Here is an 11656-nt window from a genome sequence, read left to right as displayed (position 1 = left end):
TTGTTGCACCCGTATGGCAAAGTTTTAGAGTACTATTGAGGCAGTTTTTTGAATAGGAGGGTAGTTATGTGTCTCCCAAAGGTCATTTAATCTCTTATCTTAAGGCCAGATAGTTAATATCAAAAAGGTGTATCTACTATTTAGTTTGAGTCAAAGACTCTAAGTCTAAAGCCACAGCAGTTCAATCAGTGCATATAGTCAATGACTTTTTTGATTTTTTTCTCAAAGATCTGCCAAGGGTACCTCCGGATAAAGAAATAGAATTCAGTATTGATCTTTTTCCTGATACTCGGCCCATTTCTATTCCACCATATTGTATGGCTCCCACCGAACTTAAAGAGTTAAAGGAACTTCTTAAAGACCTCTTGATAAAAGGTTCATCACACCAGTGTTTCTTTGTGGGGTGCTTCGGTCCTTTTCATATGCAAGAATAATGGCACTCTCAAAATATGTATGGATTATAGACAGCTAAACAAGGTCACCATCAAGAACAAGTATCTTATTCCCAGAATCGACGATTTGTTCCATCAACTTCAGGGTGTTCGTGGTTCTCTAAGATTGACCTTAGGTCAGGATACCATTAGTTAAAAGTCAGGGAGTGGTACATTTTAAAAATAGTTTTTTGAACAAGATACGACTATTTTAAGTTAGTGGTTATGTCATATGGAATAACAAATGCACCTTCAGTCTTTATGGATTTGATGAACAAGGTTTTTAATCAGTACTCTAATATGTTTGTTATTGTTTTTATAGATGACATACTGGTGTATTCTAGGATGTAGGAGGAACATATAGACTATTTGACAATAATACTGTAGACCCTTGAGGATTATCAATTATATGTGATGTTTAGTAAATGTTAATTTTGGTTGGAATCTATTACCTTCTTGGGGCATGTCATTTCAAGGGCTGGTATTCATGTACATCCTCAGAAGACTAATGTTGTAAAGAACTGGCCTAGACCCATCACTCCATCTGATATTAGGAGCTATTTGGTTTTGGTTGGATGTAATAAAAGATTTTTTGAAGGTTTCTCCTCTATAGCCACACCATTGACTAAGTTGACCCAAAAGAAATTAAAGTTTATATGGTCAGATAAGTATGAGTAAAGGGTCTAAGAGTTGAATGGTAAATTGACTTCAGCACTAGTGTTAGCTCTACCATAAGGATTAGACGGATCCAGAGTGTATTGTGATACTTCCATAGTTGGGTTAGGTTATGTGTTGATGTAAAATGGAAGAGTGATAGCTTATGCCTCTAGGCAAATTAAGGATTAAGAAAAGAATTACCTAACACACAATTTGGAGTTAGTTGTCGTGGTATTTTCCTTAAAAATTTGGAGGCACTACCATTATGGTGTACATGTTGGTGTTTTCACTGACCATAAGAGTCTTCAGTATGTGTTTTCTCAGCAAGAGTTGAATCTTCATCAGAAAAGGTGGTTGGAGTTGTTGAATGACTACGACATGAATGTGCTCTATCATTTGAGTAAGGCCAACATGGTGGTAGACGCACTAAGTAGGTTATCAATGGGCAGATTGAATAATGTAAAGAAGGAATAATGAGAGTTAGATAAAGAAGTGCATAGGGTGGCTCGTCTAGGGGTATGTTTGCTTGACAAAAATGATGGGAAAGTAGTGGTAAATAATGGTTCAGAATCATTTTTGGTAGTGGAAGTAAATCAAAAACATCAAAATTATCCCATACTTAGCCAAATATTGGAAGTAGTCCAGCAACAAAAAGTTGAGGTTTTCTCCCAGGGATGATATAGTGTACTTTGCTATCAAGGTAGGCATTGTGTTTCAAATTTAGATGGGTTGAGGGAAAGGATGCTAGCCGAGGCTCATGGTTTGAGGTATTACATTCATGCAGGTGCTACTAAGATATATGATGAGTTACGAGAAATTTATAGGTGGAATAGTATTAAAAAGGACATTGCAGAGTTTGTAGCCAAGTGTCCCAATTGCCAGTAAGTTAAGGTTGAACACCAAAGGTCGAGTTGTACATTGCAAAAGATAATTTTCCCTACTTATAAGTAGGGAAGAGTGAATATGGATTTCATCATAGGGTTGACTCGTACAAGACTTCAATATGATTCAATTTGGGTCATAGTAGATCAAATGACTAAATCAATCTACTTCCTACCTGTCAAGACTTCAGATACAATGAAATATTATGCAAGAATATATATTCATGAGTTAGTAAGACTTTATGGTATACCTTTATCCATTATTTTAGACAAAGGCACGCAGTTTACTTCATAGTTTTGGCAGTCTCTTTAGAAGGGCCTTGGATAAAAGTTAAGCTTAGTACTACTTTTCATCCGCGGATCGATGGTCAGGTGGAACGTATGATCCACACATTAGATTACATGTTAAGAGCATGTGTTTTAGACTTTAAATAAAGTTGGGATGACCAGCTACCTTTGATTGAGTTCTCTTATAATAATAGTTATCATGCTAGCATTTAGATGGCTCAATTTGAAGCATCATATGGGTGTATAAATAGATCACCAAGAGAATGGTTTGATGTTGGTGAAGTGGATTTGATTGGGCCATTATCTATTCTTGAAGATATGGAAAATTTTGGTTAATTCGTGAGAGATTGAAAATTGCTCATAGCTGTTAAAAATTGTATGATGATGTCAGAAGAAGAGAGCTCCAATTTGAAATGGGTGATTGGGTATTCTTGAAGGTGTCTCCTATGAAGGTAATAGTGAGATTTGGGAAAAAAAAGAAGCCAAGTCTTGGATTTATTGGTCCTTATGAGATAATAAGATGTATAAGAGAGATGGCTTACGAATTGAACCTTCTGTCAAAGTTAATTATAGTTCAACTAGTGTTCCATTTTTCAATTCATAAGCGGTGTATTGGAAATCCATCCTTAGTAGTTCCCCTAGAGAGAATTGAGGTCAAAGATAACTTGACTTATGAGGAGATTCCTTTGGAGATACTTGATAGGCAGGTTCGAAGGCTAAGGAATAAGGAAGTAGTATCAGTAAAAGTTCTTTGGAGAAACCATTTGGTTGAACAGGCCACTTGGGAAGCTGAAATAGAAATGATGACGAAGTATCCTCATCTTTTTTCTTCCAAATCAGTTCCTGCCAAAGGTAACAAATATTTTTATCCAAAACTTTTCCTCTTTGATCCTGTTAAAGTATTCTTAAGTCATATATTATATTGTGATCAATTGGATCCTTGTGATAAATGTAAGCTTGGTTGTGAGTTCAGTGTAGAAGGTGGGCTCTTTTTCAAATCCCAATACTAGATGAATCACATTTAAGGATATATGTTTCTAAGGGAGAAATATTGTAATACCCCGTGTCTAGACGCCGCTGTATTCTATATGACTTATTCCCTTGAGTTATACGTATGACCTGCGAGAAGTATGTTATAGTCATGTCCAAGATAGCGTGAAATGGTTGACGTTCTATTTTAGGTACGACTCAAACCTTAGAGTCATAAGTTTACCGTAAGAGTCATATGAAGATGAGTCATAAGGTCAGTAGCGTAGGTTCCCAAAGTTTCAGTCCAAGTTATGAGTGGGGGGCTACAAGTTGTATGGTGATGTTACTAGTCATAGGTTTGGAATCGTATGTTGACCAGTGTATACTATCTTGATTCTTCCAAGCTTACGAGTCATGAGGCTAACTCGTACCTTCACCATATGATTTGTACGGTTGACGCGTGAAGACTGGCGATCAATTTCTATAATGTTCAGCTAAAGGGACTTTTGGTCTTTTCCCATATATTAACTCCCAACCAACAACTATAACCTAAGATGGATCATTATTTTCCTCAATTTTAGTAAATTAACAACACTTTTATCCTCCCACCTTTAAGATCATCAAGATTAGGATTTCTCTCACCAAGTCATCTTTCAAGTCTCAAAGCTCAAACTCTCGTCATAAGTCAAGTAATTCCAGGTATGTGGGGTTTATGAACATGATTATTTTTTCAACCTTGTGCCCAAAAATCATGATTTTAACATTGAATTTACTTATTTTGAGTTAGGGTTCATACCCAAATAACCATATTCTATAAGTATGAAATCACCATGTAATAGAAAGCTTTAAGTATATCAAGGTTTACATATATTCATGCTTTAACTTGTAAGATTTATATTGTTATTTGAATTTCATTTTCTTGACTGGGATGTTGTTGAAAGATTTCAAGGTGATTATTGAGAATTGTGTTTTGCTATGAATTTCTATAAAATAAAGCATGAATTCAAAGTCCTAAGTACAAGTACTGAGTTTAGAAAAAGTTTATGCTCTTAAGCTCCATTGATATGTTTCATAACATTATTCAAAGAAATGTTGATTTTTTTATCTAAAGATAAGACATGAAATCCACAACGGTTCATCTTGATTATGATTTAAAGTAAAGAGAAGCATAACTGGTTTTCATTCTATAAACCATTATGCTATTTTAAGGTGGATTTCTTAAGTATGAGCGTACATCTAACTTGGGCGTAGTATTTATCACCTAGAAGGAAATGTGGATGAGCGTATCCTAAATTCCTGGAAACAACGAGCCACCATAGGTTAAGCATTTTTCCAATATAAAAGAAGTTCAGTGTCACTTAAGTTAAGGTTCTCTATCAATGGAAAGGGTAGAACAGCTCCCCCCACCATAGGCAAGATGCTGGACTCCATGGTAGCTTACATAATTTATGTTAGTTAGAAGAATGTCCCATAAGAAAGAACAAAAGTAAAGATTACAGAAAAATAAGTGCTATGGCTCACTGATCTTATTCTTATAATTCATTATCCATGTTTTATGATCTTGTAGTCTAGAGTTTTACTCAAGTCCAAGTTGAGTCATTTGCGCTTAGCATGCATCATTTGAAAGTTTATATATATATACATATATATATATATATATATTCAGTTCTTGTTTTACTTATGCATTTACCCCCACATACTCAGTACATTCTCGAGATACAGACCCACATATATGTTTATGTGCTACATTGTCTTATAATGTAGGTTTTGGTGCTTATTTCTAGTAGCACAATTGACTACAGGCATCATCTTCTATATCCCGACTTTTGGTGAGTCCTCATACTCCGAGGATCCAGCTTATCAGACTTTTATTCATTGATGCAAGTATTTTAGTATTTGATTTCCAATCAAGTTTGAGCCAGCTAAGGTCTGTCCCAGTGACTCTCTAGTTAGCAGTAGAGGCTTTTCAGACTGTGTATATTTTAAGTTCAAGGAGTTTATTTAAGGCTTCCAAAGTTAAAGATTTACACTAAGTCATGGAATTGCTTACTTCGGTTTCTATATATGTTAGTTCACTTTTCATGCGAGTTTCAAGATGAATAGATATCATGGGTTAGCTTAGGGTTATTCATAGTCTTAAGCACCTTGTGATGTCCCAGGGGTACTTCTGGGGAGTTACACTATGGCTTCGAGGAAGGTACTTCTCCAAGAATATCTTAGAGAACTCAGTCCATGTCAAAGGATAATCTAAGTTTAAATCTTGGATGATTGAGCTAATAGAAATAAGAGTTTGAAACTCTAGACAGCATAAACTCAAGGTATGCTGATACTCCTGAATATTCTAAGTTAGTAAGTTCTTAAGTTATTATATGATGACTATTGGGGCTATAGAAAGTTAAGAGTTCTATCTCAGAAGGAAGTACTAGCAATGGGTTTTACACTTTAAGATATATTCTTTAGGGTGAGTTTATTATTTTTGTGTTATGTTATATCTCACAATCTAGAGTTGAGTGGTTTCCATTAGGTTTATAATTTATTAAAGGGGTTCACAGACTTAGAACATTGGCTTAATTCTAAAGGGGGATGATAGAACAAGGAACCAAGTCAGCTTTTCATATTCTAGTAGTGATGCTAGTGAGTTCTAGAATAATAGTAGGTGAAGAAGATACCCCAATCATTCCTATCTTGGTACAATTTCATTTGTACTTCATTCATTATGACATCTACTCATGTCGTACAAGTCATCTCTATGATAATAGCTCATACTTCTTGCACTTTATATCGAATCATGCATGCTCCCAGTTTTTAGTATAAGGAGTGGTAGTTCACTCAAAAGTACGACTCATGTTCCATGATTTTATGAACTCCAAAATCAATTTATGTAGCTTATGAGACATGTACTCATGTTGTACAGTATGCTCAGTTCCCATAACTCATGATACACCCTTAATGACAAATGAAAAATCGCATTATGGCATGTATGTCTTCAATTTAGATATCTTTAAAGAATCCATGCCTTTGATACTTTATTCCTCAAGCCTCAGTTTTGTGTCAAAGTTATGTGTAGTATTATTTCATGCTTTAGGACCTCATGTTCTAACCTTTCAGTGACCTCTCTTTATGTAAAAATAGTGGTGATGAACAATTGTTTGGATGAGAGAGAGTAAATGTTCCTTGTTAGGGAAAGATTGTTGTATGCTTGTTTAATCTAAGGCTATGAGTGTGAAGGAATATTGAGGCAAAGCTTTGGTGTATGTCATGGTTAGTTGAGAATTCTATGTGTGTTTTCTAAAGAATAGTAAAAGAAAGTTGTTATTGATAGAGGTATTAGAGAATATGGGAAAATTCCTAGGTGGGTTGGTTGCCTAGAATTTCATATGCAGCTATAATGATAGGCTTGAATGCCATGTTGGTATAAGTGGATGAATGCATTGTGCATTAGTAAATTCCTAGTAAGAGGCTGAAGTTAGTTGTTGAAGTGGTAAGGAGTATTATTCATGATATAAGAGCTGTGAAAACACATAGGATACTAAATCCATGGTTTAGATTAGTATTATGGTGTTATGTGGGGTATCTTATGAGTTTAAGTAGGCTTAAACATGGTGATAGAATTTAGTTCATCTCATACTCTAGTAGATGGAGTTATCAATGCCCATATGAAGATTATAAGTGGCATCAAATTAAGGGTAGTATTTAAGAGGAAAAGCATAGTTCAGGGAGTATTTAAGAAGTATGGCTAAGATTGAAAGTTAGTAGTTGTATTGCCTAAGCCATAGCTAGCATATGATTTATAGGCCTATAGTCCATGTTATAGAGTTGTATCCACGTTGTGATTCCTTATTCAGATCATGCCCAAAATTCTTTACTCCCTAATGTTATTAGAACTTTTTGCTAAGAGTGTTGAAGAAATACTCCAGTTGAGTGAAAACTTTAGTATAAGTCAGTCCGTAATAGCCAGCAATTTAGTTTAGCAATCAGACAAATAAGCTTATATAGATTTCTATCATTCCATCTAGTTTTACTATTCGAAGTTTCATGAGTATAGCTATTCCATGAGGTAATTTATTCGTATCCATGAAAATTACGAATTTAGTTCAGTCTAAGCATCATGTCTCCAATTCATATACGTAGTCATGATTCAATTCATAAGTTTTCAGTGCATAATCTCAATTTTTCAAGTATTTCAGCTCAGACATTGTAATACCCCATGTACGACCTTAGTCCCATAATCTCATGATTTGTGCATACATAATGTACTTGTTGATGCCATTAAGCCAATTTATTTTGATTCGTATAAGTGTTTTTCTGAAGAGGAATTCCTAATGTGAAGCTAAATAATTTATTCCATACTTCTGAAGCATCAATAATACCATGCCCATCATTCGAGGACGAATGATTACAAGGAGGGGATATGTAACACCCCACATTTTTGGGCTAGAATTCAAAACGTTGTTTATACGTGTATAAATTCTAATCCCATGATATGTATATGAATATGTGTCATGATAATTATCCTAGTATGAAGAGAGTACTTATTAGATGAAAATTTTCATAAGAAACACTTAGAACAAAGTTGAGTTAAGAGTTTTTTATTCGACCAAATTTTGGTATTCGATCCTACAAGGGTCAAAGTTTAAAGGGTAAAACTTTTGTAATATAAGGAATTTTGGGGCTCAAGACACAGTAAATTATAAAGAAATGTTTCCTCTTTCTAACATTTCTGATTTTGCCTTAATCCAATAGCCGAGCAAAAATTTATGAGCATTTTAGTGAGGAACCAGTGAAAATACACGATTTCAGCATGGCACGGAGATTATGCTCCACGATAAGCAGTGCGGGATGAAACTTATGCTCTGTGATAAGCAGCGTAGCGTGGACCTTATTGTTCGTGATAAGCAGTGTAGCACGGACCTTGTTCAAGAATGCTAAAACCCGTGTTTCTCTTCGGTTCTTCAAGGGTAAACAAGTCATTTACGTCCTAAACTTTCCTATAACTAACAGTAATGCGATTGTATCATTCCATAAAAACACCAATTACACAATCTGTCTTCTTCCAAATCCTCAAGAACACCAAATAAGTGTTCTTCTTCAAGAAATCAACTTCCATGGATTCAAATTCATGATTACCTTCAAGAATTCAAACAACTCGAGTATATGGGATATTTATCAATAGATTCCTTTCACCCATTGAGTGTCAAAGTTTTTCCCAATTCTCAAGTTTAATTCTATTTTAATTTAGGGTTCTATGAAAAGTATTAATTCCATGATTTCCTCCATGTAATTCTAGAATTCTACCATGAAATAATATTTCCTCAGAATTTCAAGTATTCTTTCGTACTCTAATCATGATGATTCGATACATTGATGAAATTGTTGGATTCTTTTGTTTAAATCATGAAATTTTCTATCATATCATTACAAAGAAATCATCATATTTAATTATATTATTTTCCATGCTGGTGGGTTATGAACACCCGATCCCTAGTTGATCTTGCATGTTATAGTTTTTAATATTTCAAGTTAATCATATCATGTTTATCTCATTAAGTTTATAACATTATCATAACGAGCACTCACCACTATTACATCATGCTAAATACATCAGTTTACACGTTCATGATTACTTCAGATTCTGCATGCATTGTTATTTTCAAAATACCATGACTTGAGCATATTCGTTATTAGTTCATTATGTTTTAGTGTATTTCAGTTAGAAGTAGGTCTTAGAACCGAGTAAATCTAGCTAGAAGGATCACCCACCATTAGAGGACTGAGACCTTAAGAAGAAGTACCCAGGTTCTAGAACTACGTTGCCAGCATAGGTTATGAGTTGTCACCCATCAGTAGAGGAAAGGCACTCTCTTAGGGGTCACCCACCAGTAGAGGAATGACAGCCTATTCCTTCGATACATCAATTTAGTAGATCCACACAGTTAGTATTGGTACCCATGGGAAGGTAATGACACCCTTCCAATTTGGGTTAAAGGTTGGACTCTGATTAGCTCAGATTGGGGCATGTTAGTTAAATGATAACTCCCACTATTTCAGTTCAGTATTTAAATTATATCAGTTCAGGTTTGCATAACCAAGTATTCAGTTACTCAGTTTTACTGATTATCTTAGTACATATTTATACCTGATCTTACATTGCATTTTATGTCCATGCATTTATGCTCAGTATTCATACATGATCCTCAATATGGTTTTATAGTCTATTCAGCTTTAACTTGAGAGTTGCATATGGTATTCATGTTTCTACCACTTTCCAACTTCCACAAATGTTTTCAGTTCATGATATAGAAATTTTGATAAGTCTTATAGCTTTTACACACAACTACGATTAAAATACATATTTCAGCAAATAGCTTATGTCTTTAGTTTTAAAGCATACATTATGTATTTTCCATGATTTAGTGCATATTTCACATACTTAGTACATTCCAAAGTACTGACCACATATATGCATTTGTGGCTACATTCCTTCATAATGTAGGTACCAGATATAGTCCACACACTAGGGTCAGACAGTTTTCAGCATTCAGCATTCAGCTAGCTGGTAATGAGTTCTCTTATTTCGAGGACTCAAGCCAGTTACAGTTACTAAATTTTATTTTTATTATTCTTATGTATTGATTAGGGATAGTTGGGGGTCACATCCCGACTACCTATAGTCAGTATAGTAGAGACTTCATAGATGGTCAGTCAGAGTCAATACTTTTAATTTGTCCCTCTCTCAGATTTTAGTATTGTAAACTTTGTTCACATATATATTGAATCAGCTTATCTCATGTTGATTATGTGTGTGTGTGTATGTGTGTATATATATATATATATATATATATATATATATTAAATTAGTTTCTCAAGTATTATGCCAGTACATGGGTTAGCTTGGGATCACTTGTGGTCCTAAGCACGATGTTACGACTAGGGATAGTCTTGAGTCGTGATAACTTAGCATACAACCTCTCATCTTCAATCTTTAAAGCACAATCCGCAAATGCTCCTCATGATTGGACTCATTCTTGGAATAAAACAAGATATCCTCTATAAATATAATGAAAAAATATTTAAGATATGATTGAAATACTCAATTCATCAGCTCCATGAATGTAGTTGGAGAATTGGTCAACTTGAAGAACATGACCAAGAACTCATAATGAACATACCGAGTCCAGAAAGTAGTCTTCAAAATATCCAAATCTCTAATCCTCAATTGGTGATACTCAAACCTTAAATCAATCTTTGAAAACACTTAGGCACCTTGAATTTGTTCAAATAAATCATCAATAAAAGGAAGAGGATACTTATTATTAACCGTTACCTTACTCAACTACCGATTGTCAATACACATATGCATAGACCCATCTTTTTTCTTTACAAAAAAGACTGGAGTACCCAAAGATGATACACTAGGTTGGATAAATCCCTTATCCAACAACTCCTGCAACTAATCCTTCAATTCATTTAACTCTACTGGGGCTATCCTATAAGGAAAAATAGAAATGAGTTTAGTGCTCGGCTAACAAAAATGGAAAATTCAATATCATAATCCGGCAGCATGCCAGGAAAATACGTAGGCAACACATCCATGAACTCATGTATGATATGAACATAATTCAAAAGAGGCGAATAAGAAACACTAGTATCACATATATGAGCCAAATAAACACCCTCTCTCTACCAAGCGATGATTCTAAAGAAAAGATATAACTCTATTGCGTCCAAGCACACACACAAGTGTACGTAGTCCATCCAAGTAATATAGTGTCCTTTGAAATCCAAGTATTGATCCCACAAGGACTAGTGTTAAGAAACTATCCAAGATTAGTTCAAATATTAAGATTAAACAAGTGCAAACATATCCACAAGAGTTGAGAGTTATAGCTAACCGTCAACTAAAACAATGCGGTAAAATAAAAGTTCTTGAACAATCAGTAGGGATAAACCCAGAGCTAAGGAATTATGAACAATCATACTCTACTAAATAACTTCATTGGTTAGGTTAATTATCATGGTTGTTTGTTCTTGGGGTTGATATTGTGACTATGGCCTTCCGAACCTGTAATAGACTGTCTAATTTAGCCCTACAACTACATTATTAAGAAGGGATGCAAGAACTAAGTTAAATGCATTTATATTAATCTTGTGTATGAACCAAATAGGGTGTATTAGGTATATTCCTATCCTAAACATAAATCATAACTTCATTCAACTAGAAGATTACAATCCTATTCCATCTATCCCAGATTCTACCCTATTATTCATCCTTCTAGGTTAATAATATAATTATGCATGTCTTCCAAGGGTCGCAAATCCTTAAAATTGTGACAACAAGGATAAATAAACAACCAACAATGATAAATTACCAAAACTAATTAAATTAATAACAAGAGTACTCATGTACTTGGCCTTAACCTCGAAAAAAGG

The sequence above is a fragment of the Capsicum annuum genome, chromosome 1, assembly GCF_002878395.1.
Source record: "Capsicum annuum cultivar UCD-10X-F1 chromosome 1, UCD10Xv1.1, whole genome shotgun sequence".
Taxonomy (NCBI): domain Eukaryota; kingdom Viridiplantae; phylum Streptophyta; class Magnoliopsida; order Solanales; family Solanaceae; genus Capsicum; species Capsicum annuum.
Note: the sequence above shows the minus strand (reverse complement) of the source record.